Consider the following 9517-nt stretch of genomic DNA (forward strand, 5'->3'; position numbering starts at 1 on the left):
TTTTTCCATATTGCCTTCTAGTTTTCATATGTATCATTTTTATGTTGCCATCATTAATTTGGGGTGGGGAATAGGCCTTCAGTTATGATTTCACTGGTATTTATATAAGGACCCCACCTAGAAAAGCTCCCTATACCAAATGAAGATCAGCTTCTGATCTTTAACTTATAGTCTTGGAGAGTGACCTGGGACACTAAAAGTTTAGATGAGTTGTCAAAGGTCACACAACCAGTATGTTTCAGTATCAGGATTTGAACCCAGATCAGTCCTCTTTTCACTAAGCCATGCTGGTCCTCAACCCCGTATTTTGTTACAGCAATGTATCATATTTAGCTACTCTCTAATAGTACAAAACACAGGCTTATTATATACCTTATACTCATACTATCTATTAATAATTTGATATTATCAATGACAAACTATCACTTTTGCATTGCAAGACATCATAAATTTTTGCATTTCCTACATGTATTTGAGAAAAATACATGCTTTCTTTTTCCAAATATCTGGCTTAATACTCAACTCGATTTTTTTCTTATTTTTAACTGGATTTTTCATTTGCTAGCAAGATGTTAAAATTTCCTGCAATTAATCATTTTTTATTTCCTTTTCCAAGACTGTGAGCTTTTCCTTTACAAATATTACTAAAGAATTACTGGATGCACAATTTAAGATTCTAAGATCTCTTCATTGCGGGTATTTCCTCCACTAACGTCATACGAAATCAAACAAGCAATTATTAAATTTCTACTATTCTCCATGATATAAGTTGTATTCAAGAACTGTCATTGCTGAAAAATGAATTACCTTACAAAAACCTAGTGATGAGCTTCTCCAAATTTAGCTGAAATCACCTTTAGACAACATACACATAATTCTTTTCTGAATGAATGAAAAACCATTTATACACACACACACACACACACTAAGCATGGGTGATACAAATACAAAAAGCAAGTAAGTACCTTCCTTCAAGGAAAGAGGAGAAAGGAAAAGGGAAAAGCATTTATTAAATACCTACTGGGTGCCAAGCACTGTGCTAAAGCACTTTACAAATAAGGGTCACACAGCTAGTAAGTGCCTAAGGCTGGATTTGAACTCCCCTCTTCCTGACTCTAGGCCTTGCACTCTAACAATTGCTGCATGCAGCTGCCTTTCCCTCAAGGAATTTACATTCTACCAGGGGAAGACAACACATATGTGGAAGTGGAAGCTAGGGAAAGTGTTTTGGTACAGGAAGTCTTAAGGATAGTGGAGTCATAGGGCAACTGACGGGCATATCCTTTCTAGGAATGGTAGTGTTGATTGACTACTGGAAAGGGAAGGGAAGGGGAAAAAAGGGAGCAGTGTGGTAGGTCTGGATTAAGCTAAATGGTGAACTCATCAATCACCATATCCTGGGATGCAGACTCAAGCCTTTCCTAACTTGGTAGGATCTGTCAGATCTTTTGATTCATTGTTATAACCTTCAAGAGCTCACAGTTTCTGTCACACCACAAAATGAGCATCAGAGTAGGATTTAAGGTGGGTGCATGTGTGCATATGTATATGTATAAATGTATGTACATGTATGTATATGTACATGTACATATACAAATTTAAAATTTATATACTATTTTCTTTTGACATTGTGGGGATGCCAGTGGAGCAGACAGGTCATCTAATCTCTTGTTCTCACCACGACCAATCCAATTTCTTTTTCTGCTCGAAAATTTCTTTGATGTTGCTCACATTCACTATTCATATCACCATTACACTGTGAGTGATCCTCAATCTCAACTCTTCAAAGACCATAGTGTTCCATGATCAGAAGAGAAAATACTAGTATTTTCCAGCAGAGAAATACTAGTATTAAAAAGATGAGCCTTTGATTCAGAAAGAAGCTTGGAATCATTAAAAGAATTTTAGAATTTCACAAAGGCAATCCAAGTCATTTTCCTCATCTTCAATTCTACTCTTAACTTACTGTACATTTGCAATGTCAGATAGATAGACAAAAAGAGACACATACACACAAAAGTTCTATAGGTTACCCAACAAAATGATTGCATTGAGAAAGATCCTAGAACACTGAGTTGACCCCCAGTGGTGGGCATGGACAAAGCTGCAGAACTGGAAGAAAATTCCATATCTATGGGATTCTAAGGCCATTTTGAGTATTTGTGTATACTATTTTGAGGATAATCTTCCATGCATTCTTACCCCTCAATATTTTCTGATATGAATTCCATTTTATCTAATAACATCAGTGCTACTCACCATTTTTTGTGAGTTAGCTATAGGCACAGTAAATTTTAAGCCAATCTTGGGAAATCATTATGGACAAAATGTAATTCCTGTAAGTAAATAGCATGTTGTTGATATTGCTTTATAATCCTCTTTTTTTATTTGAAAAATTCAATCTAGCTACTTTTGATATTTTTATTTCGATCAAGACCTGCAATGTTACAGGTGTAGGGAATTCCTCCTGAGGAAATTCCCTCAAATAATTAAAATCAACAACTATTATGCAATTTAGTCTTACAGAACAGCATAAAACCCTAAAAGGTTAAGTGACTTCCCCATACTCACAAAACTTAAAATTAAAATTGTTGAGTCTGTCCCTCCTCTTACACTTCTGTTCAATTAATATTCATTCTGTTTGAATGGAACACAATATTTCCTATTCATATTATACCATTATTAACCAAAATTTAACAAATCCACTTGAAGCAGAATTCCTGTATTTTATATTAAAAACTACGCAAGTTTCTTTTTTTTAATTGGGACTTCCTCTTTATCAAAGATAGAAGTTCTGATTTGGAATTGTCTAGTCCCTTTGACCCCTTATGTTTTCTTTTTTGTATTATTTATCGAAACACCCATCTGAAACACTTAATTATTTAATTTTAACATCTGACAATTCTCGTAGGATTTAAGAAGTATAAATTTTAAGTACTTAGCTTTTTTTAATTGAAGAGCTATTTTTCAAAATTTCTTAGAAATGCTTATGTCTCTGCAAACGTAAGTCCAAATACTTTGAAAATATTTATTTCTTGTCTTCAAATAGCAAAGAAATGGCCATTTCTTCATTTGTCTTATTGACAGTTTCATCCTTTAAAAAGGCACAGGAAACAAGAAGTACTACTTTGAGCTTGATTGTAAGGAGAAAGTGGTAACTGAAATAAAAATCATGAGATCCTTGGACAGCTTTGTCACCATTCCATCTTAGAATTTTTGATTGAGAAGGAAAACCAGGCATAGTTTGACATAAATGCTACATTTGAAAAGATCAGATTTCAAAGTGTTTAGATAAAGGATAAGACTAAAAGTCAACAGGGGAAGTCATCTCAGGAAGGACAGAAAAAGCTCAAGAATGAAACTGTGAAGATACAAAGAAAAAATCCCAATAAGGAAGAAGAGAGTTTTCTAATGGGTCCACTATGGATGAACCAAGTATTTATCAGCCAACTTAGATTTTTGAAAGACAAATAAGATGAAAACAAACGTTAAGTAACAAAGGAGGAATGAAAAAGCACAGCATGGACCTGGAAGAATAGTATCAGGAACACTAAAGCTCTAAATTTGCTAAAGCTGTCTAAGACTGAATAAAAAGGGTTCCTATTTTTTAGTTATATTAAGGAAAAGAAGATCAAAAAAGGGCTAAGTCCACTGCTTGTGGAAAATGGACAGTAACAGATGACAGAAGTCAGAATTAATCAGGCTTTATTATGCCTCCATTTTCTCTGCAAAAGAGAGAAAAATCTTTAGGTTGAAAAAGACAGAATAAAGATAGCCAATATGGTTTGATTGTTAAGTCTGAGCAAAATATAAGAACATCATAGTAAAGGGTGGAATAAGTAAACCTATAGGTAGCAAATAGTTTCCAGAGAGAAAGTTTCATTAAGACAAGGCCATGCCAGACTAACCTCTTTTCTTTTATGTATGGAATTACTAAATTGGAAGATATAAGCATGCTGTAGAATCTACTTAGATTTTTAGCAAAAGTACAGTGTCTCATGCTATTCTTTTAGAAAAATGGAAGTTATGAGCTTGACAGATTCAGAATTGGTAGACTTGCCAGACCCAAAGAGTAGTCATTAATTGTTCAATGGCAGCTTAGAAGGTCTCCAGTAAAGTCCCCTAGGGATCTGTCCTCAGCCAGGGATTTTTTTCTTTGTATATTCAGAGTTTCATTCTTGAGCCAGATGACTTAGATAAAGCAATTGATGCCTGTCAAATTTGCCTGTCATGAAAGACTAGGAAGTATGGCTAACTTATCAATCAACCAAATCAAGATCCAAAAAAGCAGTTTAAAACCTGGGACCAAATTTTTAAAAATGAAGGTAACTAGGAATAAAGTTCTGAAGGAAAGGCAAACAAGTAGAATTTATTACATACTTTTAAAAAGCAAGCAGTATAAAATAACAGTAGACTAATAGCTTTACATAGAATCTTCTTTCTGTGTTCTTCAGTGCAAAGAAATGCTCATTTTTAATACTTAAATTTAAAATTGAAATATTTTGTTCTTAAAATTAAGTAAATAAAGATAAGTTTGAAGTATCTTAAGTTCAAGAAATGTACTTCAGTAGTACAAGATGAGAGAAGTATGACTAGATGGTATTTCATCAAGATCAATGTGAGTCTCTAATTTGACAGAATGGCCATAAACTTCAAATATTCTATTAGACTACATTAAAAGAAGCATAAAATCCAGGAAAAGAGAGGTAGTGGTCTCACAGGTCTGATCATATCATCCTCCTATTCAATAAACTCCAGTGGCACTATAACTTCCAGGATTAAATATAAAGCCCTTTATAACCTTGCCTGTTCCTACCTTTCCGAGTCTTCTTACACCACACTCTGCCATCCAATGGCGGTAGCTTCATTGCTTTCCTCACATAAGAAATCATATTTCCAGGCTTTAGGCGTTTTTACTAGCTGTCTCCCATGCCTGGAATTCCCTCTCTCCTCATCTCCATCTCCTGGCTTCTTTCAATTCCGGATATGGTACTTTTGACAATAAGGCTTTTCTGATTCCCCTTAATGCTAGTGCCTTCCCTCTGTCATTATCTCCAATCAATCCTGCATATATCCTGTTTGTACATAGCTGTTTATATATTGTTTCCCTCATTAGAATGAACTCTTAAGGAGCCGGAATAGTTTTTTTTTTTTTAATTTTCTTATATTTCCCTCCCCCTCCAGCACTTAGCACAGTGCCTGCCACATAGGAGGTACTTAATAAATGCTTGTTGATTAACTAAGCTTGCTGTACTATGCCCTCATCAAACCACATCCGAGTACAGTATCTTCAGTTGCAACCACCACGTTTGAGGAAGAGCAATGATAAAGGAAGAATATTGATAAGCTAGAGGGTATCCATAAGAGAGAAGCCAGGATGGTGAAAATTGACACAATTCAACTAGTCAACTGTATTAAGCCCTTAATAGGTGCTAGGCACTATGCTGAACACTAAGAATACAAAGAAAGGCAAACAAAAGCAACCGTCCCTGCCTTCAAGGATAGAAGGAATTGGGAATATTTAACATTGAGAAAAGAAGACTTATGGGGAAACATAAGTGCTATCTTCAAGTATCTGAAGAGATTTCAAATGGAAACATGAGACTTGTTCTGCTAAACCTCAAAGGGCAGAACTAGGAATTAGAGTAGAAGCTATGGAGTAGTATATTTAGGTTTGATATAAAGAAAAACTTCGTCAGAACTAACCCAAAGTGGAATGTGATACCTCAGGAGGTATTGGGTTTTCCTGTCCTGCAACTTTCAAAGTAAAGGCTGCATAATCACGTACTGAGGATGCTAGAGAACAGATTCTTGGTCAGGCATGAGTTGTACAAAAGACAGCAATAAAAATTTATTTTAAAAATTAGAGTCAGACTTTAAAAATAGGATCAGACATATTGCTTCGTATGTGTTGTTGCTTCCACAAGCAGACTGGAAGCTCCTTGAGGAAAAGATCCTACCCTAGACTTGTTTTGTATATCTCAAAGTACCTTGCACATTGACCAGGAGTACCCTTAGAACAGACTCAGTAAATACCTGTTAGCCAGCAAGGATGCTGGAGACATTAGTTGTTAATTCCATTTATCAATTTTCTGATTTTTAATATTTATATAACACTTTAATACTTCACTACTTTACATATTTTCATTTGATGAAGAATACATACAGTATAGAGACTGTGCCAAGATGGTGAAATAGAAGGAAGAAATACAGAGAGGTCCTCCCTATCCCTAAACTCCTCCAGAACTAAAAAATACACTAGACCAAATTCTACTCGGGAAATCCAAGAAAAAAGCTACAGTTAGTTATTTTTTCCAGCTCAGGTTGACATAGGGAGACAGTCAGAGAAGTTTGTTGACACTGGGAATAGGATTTGACCAGGAATAAGCCAAACTGGGTATTTTTGTGCCCAGAGAATGAAAGAGGGTCCAGGCTGTACACATGGCAAGACAAAGTATTAGACCCTAAATGAGGGATCGACACCTTGTGCAGGCTACAGGAACAAGGACCAACTGGCAGCTTTGGTACCCACTACCCAGTTCTGGGTCATAGATCCATGGTATACTAAGGAGGAGGCCTGCACCCATGGGTGGTGGTCTGAATGTAAGGAGTGGTCATGGGTTTTAGCCTGTGGACCTAGCAAGAAGAAAGGTCAGAAACAATCAGTAGCAGTATGACTCAAACCTCAGGAACAGAGTAGAGTCTCATTTCTAACATCTAACATAATCTAAAGACTGCAGAGAAATAGCCAGGGCAGGAATCTCAGACCAAAGGGAAGCCTACAGTTCTGTCATTTGAACCAGAAGAGCTTTGTCGTTGTGGTTCAGTCATGTTTCAGTCTTGTCAGACTCTTCATGACCCCATTTGGGATTTTCTTGGCAAAGATACTGGAGTGGTTCGCCATTTCCTTCTCTACCTCATTTTACAGATGAGGAAACTGAGGCAAACCAGGTTAAGTGACTTTCCCAGGGTCACATAGCTAGTAAGTATCTGAGGCCAAATTTCAACTCAGGAAGATGAATGTTCCTGATGCCAGGCCCAGTCCATCACTATTCACTGTGCCACCTAGCTCTATAGCTGGATAGTAGTAAGTGCATCCAATAGCAATCTACTGTTGCTCAGACTCAAATCCAGGTCAGGAACTTGCAAAGCTCAAACAAGGAGGACAACAATCAGATTTTGCCCTGGATCAGACCATTTGGGGAACATCAAAAGCTTTCAGATCCCTATTCTGAGCTGTCCCTGAGAGACTGGAATAATATCACGCTCAATATCCCCACAAAAGAAACATCAGGAGACCTTCCATCCAAACGTGCACAGAGCTCCTCCACCCTAATATAAAGTTCAAAGAGAAGAAGAAGGCTGAAAAAAAAAATGAGCAAATAAAAATCCCACCAAAAAAGCTATTATGAGGACAGGGACACTCAAGACACAAACCCAGAGGAAGAAAATTACTCCAAAATATCCAAAAACAAAACTTCCAAGACAAACACACTTTGGGCATAAATTCAACTAGAACTCCTAGATGAGATGAAGAAAGAGGTTTGGTTTGGGGTTTTTTTTAAGAGTTTTTAAATGTTTTCATAAGTTAAATGTTAAGGGGGGGGATGGAAAAGAAAAGAGTTATGGAAGAAAGAATTGGAAAGGGAATTAACAGCTTGGTATAAGAAATGCAAAACCTTGCCCAAGCAACAAAGTCCCTAAAAATTACAATGGACTAAACAGACAACAAAAAATATTATAACACAGTCAACAAGAAATATTAAAACAGAGTCAAAAGACTGAAAAAATAGAAGAAATTGTAAAGTATCTTGCAGTAAAAACAACTAACCTGGAAAACAGATCAAGAAGAAAAATAAATTAAGACGAATTGGACCACCTGAAAGCCATGACCAAAACAAGAACCTAGACATCTTATTTCAAGAAACCTTAAAAAGAAAACTGCCCAGATCTCTCAGAATCAAAGGGTCAAGTGTAAAAAGAAAGAATCTATGAGATAACTCCTGAAAAACCAAAACTAAAACTCCCAGGAACAACACAGCCATAAACCAGAGTTTCCACAGCAAAGCAAAAACACTGCAAGTAGGCACAAAGAACTCAAGCACTGAGGAGCCACAATCAGAATCAAATACAATTTAGCAGCCACCACTATAAAGGAGGGGAGGCCTGAGAATATGATATTCCAAAAGCAAAGTATAATATAGGCTTATACTAAGAAAAATTTACCCAGAAAAACTGATTATAATCATAGGGAGGGAAATGGACCTTTAATGAAACAGAAGGCTTTCAAATATTTTTCATGAGAAGACCAGAGTTGCATAAAAACTTTAAAGTTCAAACACAAGAATTAAGAGAAATATAAAAATGTAAATATGAAGGAACAATCACAAGGGAATAAATAAAAATAAACTGCTTACATTCTATTATAGTGAGATGATTTATATTTCCCTTCTGAACTCTATCATCATCAGTGGTATCTTAATAGAGGGAGTCTTATTATACAGAAGGCCTGGGAGTGGTTCTGTTATGTCTTGATCTTTTTGGGGGGGGGAGGGGATGGGGCAATTAGGGTTGAGTGACTTGCCCAGGGTTACACAGCTAGTAAGTGTCTGAGGCCACATTAGAACTCAACTCCTCCTGACTCCAAGGCAGGTGCCCTATCCATTTCACCACTTAGCTGCCCCTATACTTTTTGATCTTAAAGAAATGGTAAGAGGGAAGAAGAGGAATATGAAGGGAAAGGGGAGAGGGGCCAGGAAGGTTTAGGAAAATTATCTCAAATAATAGGATACAGTAAGTAGAAGTCTATACAAACAAAAGGAAGGGGTGGGAAGAGGGGCTGACACTTGAAACTCATTGTCATTTGAATTGATCAAAGGGGTAAGAATAAAAACACAGTTGGGTACAGAAAAACATTTTACTCAACAAGGAAACAGAAGCGAAAGGGGAGAAAAGAGAAAGAGAAATTAGAGGGAGGGTAAATTAAGGGAAGGACTAGTTCTAAACAAAACAGCCTAAATAAGAGATGCACAAAAATAGTTATAGTTTTTGAGATGATAAAGAATTGGAAACTGAGGGAGCAGCTATCAATTGGGAAACTGACTAAACAAGTTATGATATGGAAATATGACAGAATACTGTGGTGCTGTAAGAAATGATAAGCAAGCAGACTTCAGAAAAACCTGGAAAGACTTGTATGGACCGATGCCCAGTGAAGTGAACAGAACCAGGAGAACATTGTACATAGTAACAGCCACATTGTGCGATGACCAACTTTGATAGACTTAGTCCTTTTCAACAATACAAGGACCTAAGACATCTCCAAAGGTCTCATGATGGGAAATGCTATCCACGTCCAGAGAAAGAACTATGGAGTCTGAATGAAGATCGAAGCATACGATTTTCTCTTTTTTCTTCTTCTGTTTTGTTTAGAAGGAGGGAGAGAAAATTTAAAACTCAAAAGCTTATGGAAGTGAATGCTGAAAACTAAAAATAAATTAATTAATTAAAAAAAGAA

General features: G+C 36.3%; 1 protein-coding gene across 3 annotated transcripts in view; it reads right to left on the reverse strand.

Moving 5' to 3' along the window:
- The window catches only part of SENP7 (SUMO specific peptidase 7), a 164662-nt gene that overhangs the window by 154398 nt on the left and 747 nt on the right, over window positions 1-9517 (reverse strand). The window lies entirely within an intron of this gene.

The sequence above is a fragment of the Vombatus ursinus genome, unplaced genomic scaffold (genome assembly GCF_900497805.2).
Source record: "Vombatus ursinus unplaced genomic scaffold, bare-nosed wombat genome assembly UNPS02001419.1, whole genome shotgun sequence".
Classification (NCBI taxonomy): Eukaryota; Metazoa; Chordata; class Mammalia; order Diprotodontia; family Vombatidae; genus Vombatus; species Vombatus ursinus.